Source organism: Dipodomys spectabilis, unplaced genomic scaffold (genome assembly GCF_019054845.1).
Source record: "Dipodomys spectabilis isolate Male_0828 unplaced genomic scaffold, ASM1905484v1 ptg000301l, whole genome shotgun sequence".
NCBI classification, from domain to species: domain Eukaryota; kingdom Metazoa; phylum Chordata; class Mammalia; order Rodentia; family Heteromyidae; genus Dipodomys; species Dipodomys spectabilis.
The window spans coordinates 751,602-755,362 of NW_024870978.1; the positions used below are offsets into that span (position 1 = coordinate 751,602).

General features: G+C 34.1%; 1 non-coding gene across 1 annotated transcript; it reads left to right on the plus strand.

The window, feature by feature from the left end:
* Window positions 1-221: 221 nt before the first annotated feature.
* LOC122127506 lies at window positions 222-328 on the plus strand. The gene has a single exon (XR_006151181.1). It is a non-coding gene; the product is annotated as a U6 spliceosomal RNA (small nuclear RNA).
* The last annotated feature ends 3,433 nt before the right edge of the window (window positions 329-3,761 follow it).

The following is a 3,761-nucleotide window of genomic DNA, read 5'->3' on the forward strand; positions in this document are numbered from 1 at the left end:
TAGAATAATTGAATTCTTCCTCCTACACATCTCTTGAACTACAAATATCTGGAATTATTTTGTTTTTGACATGTCTATCTTGATTTTATTCTTAAATGTGTGCTTATGTAAGAAATACATGATTCTAAAATTTCACAACTGTTCTTTTGAACTTGCTTTTTGTTGAATTGTCTAGTTTAATGAAATCAATAAAATTATGCTTTATATATAAAAAATGTTCTGTGCTCAAATTAGCATCATATACACTAACATTGTATTGATACAGAGAAGAATAGCATGCACCCTGTACAAGGATGACATGCAAATTCTTGGAACCTTCCATATTTTTACAACAGATGCTGAAAGGTATGTGGCCACAAAGGAACCATACTGCATTCTTGGTGGAGTATAAACTTGTTCAACTACTTTGGAAAGCAGTATGGAGGTTCCTCAGAAGACTCCACATAAAACTCCCCTATGACACAGTAATCCCACTTTTGGGGATTTACCCAAATGATCATGAACAAGACCATACTAAAACTACCAACACAACTATGGTTATTGCAACATTATTTATGATAGCTAAGATATGGAACCAACCCAGATGCCCCCATTAGATGAATGGATCAAGAAAATGTGGTATATATACACAATGGAATTCGATGTCTCCATCAGAAAGAATGATATCTCCCAATTTGTTAGGAAACAGAAAAAAAATATTGAGTAAATTAAGCCAAGCCCAAAGAAACATAGGTCCGATGATTTCCCTTATTATCAATGACGAATGTATGTCTGGGATAAGCAGAAAAGTTCAAAAGATATGTGCATATAACCAGATAAGATGATGTTAAAGAAATTGAACCTCAAGATAGGGACACAAGTGGTTTTTTTGTTTCTTGCTATTGTTTCTAACGTACTTATAATGTGCGATGTCATTTATTTTGTTTATTTGTATGTTTATCCCCACGCTATAACCCCTGTTTTCTCTGTATTTGAAGTTGGTGCACTTACATATTGTATGTATGCTTCTCTAATTTGGGGAGGGGAGGGGAAAAAATGCTCAAATAGGGATACAGGTTGACCCATTGTAACAATAAGATGCACAAGACACTATGTTGAAAAATGAACTTTACAATTTTGGCGGAGGAAGGAAGGGGGAGGGGAGTGTACTTGTGGAGGTGGGAGGGAAGGGATGGTAGGGGAAAAATAAAGGAGGAGGTAACAATGCTTGTTAGGAAACATACTAGTTTCTTTGTTCATGTAAATGTGACCACTCTGCACAGTATTATTACAATAAAAAACAAAAAATGTTCTGAGATGGAAGAGTTTATTTCCTCTATTTTACCCATATAATATCGTTAACAAAGAAATGAATGCAGAACACTGATATGAAGGTAATTTGAATAAATTTGTGTGTGTGTGTGTGTGTGTGTGTGTGTGTGTGTGTGTGTGTGTGTGAGTGCAGCAGCGCACAAGCAAACACACATGTGCATGCGAACCCACGCCATGCATGTATATTGGCGTGCTCAGAGTATAAAATCAGGGCTTCAAGGTCTTGCTAGTCCTTTCCTGTCTAGATTGGTGAGTTACTATATGAGCTGCATCTCAATTCCTGGCTTTTTGCTAGTTCATTAAACATTTTGAAAAATAATTTCATGAAGTTTTTTTTTTTTTTTTTTGGCCCTGATTGGCTCCCAAGTTTTATCCACAGATCTCAGTCTCCTGAGCAAATATTCAGAGTAGATAGGATTATAGGTGTGACCAGCCAGCACAAGGCTTTTAGAATAATTTTAAAAATAAAAGAAAATTTACTTCATGGGGGCCTGTTTTATCATCTAATTTGAAAGCCTTTTAGAGTGATTATATGTCAATTTAATTCGTTTGTGGATTGTTAAAAGATAGTAAGTGATGATATTTGAAAGTTTTAGTACTTTTTAAAAAAGAAACTGGAACTGTGGGACAGAAGAAATTTGGCTGTCTTTGGACCTGTAAGCTCAGCTCTGTGCATGATAACCCAATGTCACCAACACAATCTGTGTTGAAGACAAAATGTGACAGAAAACAATCACCATGGGCAATATTTACTATGCTATCATTTCTTGGACAATATGAATATTGAATTGAGAATGTAAGAGAATGGAGAGATTTTACCCACCTTTTTGTTATTGCTGAAAGACTTTTAGAAATTTTGACTCATTTCCTTCCTCACTGTGTGTGTCTTTGGGCCATGCACTTACTGTCTTTAATTACAATTTTTCCCAACACTACAATGGTAATAACATTAGCATTATAGCAAATGTTATCTTAAGAATTAAGAGAATAAAACTTGTGAAACACTTAACATAAACCTATGAATGAGCTTTGAGTTTAGCCAGCATTCTTTTTTAAATACTAAATAGAATGTGATAAGTAGTACAGAAAACATTACATGTAGTGTGAACAACCATAAGTAATATCTATTGACGATGCTCTGCTTCCAAGGAAGTCAGGTGGATAACTTCTCATGCTGTAAATCAAACTGGTTATCTTATGTCGTGATAGTGTAAAAATATCAGAGACAGAACGATGAAGGAAGGTTGTAGACTGAGGTGAAATCCATATGAAAATGTGCAAAACTGATAAAACATAAAAGTATCTGAGCAGGATGTTGTGTTTTACATCATTTAAGTTACATCACAAAGATAAGGTAGACCTAGAAGAATAAATTGTCTTTTTGATATTCTATCATAGGTCCTTAGAAGGATGAACACTTTCCTCATTCTTGTAGAGGCATCATCAGATGAGGGGAACTATATATTTTGTTTGCTTCCTTGCATTCATTCTTCAGTTTGAAATCAGAACTACATGAGACTGAAAGAAACCAAGTGAAATTAGTCATGCAGGCTTTGGAAAGAACAAAGTAAAATAAATAAGATATATAGAGCCTTGTAAAAGGTCTAACTAAATTGAGTTATATAGTCTCAAGTGTTAACAGAAAATGATTTAAGCAATATCATGTTATTAAAAAAGTAAAAATGTTAGGAGCTGCTTAATTTTTTTTCCTTTCTACTACCTTGATTTAATTATTGATTTTCTATAGAGAGATTAAAGATGAGATTAACAAGAAACTTGATTAAAAATGGGCAAAAGTTCTGAATAAACATGTTTTCCAAAAAGCCATGAAAATCGCCTGTGGATTTACAAATTTGTATGCTGGCTTAATGCTTTGTGAGCAGAAGTCATTAGAGAAATGCAATTCAAAATTACTATGATACTACTTCTTAACTGTTATAACTCATCAAAAATATTCCAGGAACCAGGTGTGGTGGTAAAGGTTCATAATTCCAAGTGATTGGAGGTTGGAGTAAAAGGATTTGAGTCTAAGGCCAGTGTTGGGTACTGCACACAATAAAAACCTGCCCTTTAAACAAACTCAAAAGGTAATAATGTTGGCTGGCGACACTGTGGAGAAAAGGAAATTTTCTCCACTCTTGGTCAAAATACAGGTTAGTGTTCTCATTGTAGAAAGTAGTATGCAGTTTTCTAAAGACATTCAAAGTTGAAATATCATCTGACCCACCAATCATGTGATCATTTCTCTCTGGGTAACTCATAATTATATCTGTAGTTCATTGTTATTCACATTATTCACAACAACAGCCAAGATATAAATCGAAGTCCAGTGTTCACCTACAAACTAATAAGGAAACTGTGGTACATTCACAAATATCTTTCTTTTTCTGTTGATCCCAAAGTAATTTTTTATTGTTTTCTTGTTTCCATGTGACTAACCTCTAAATTAG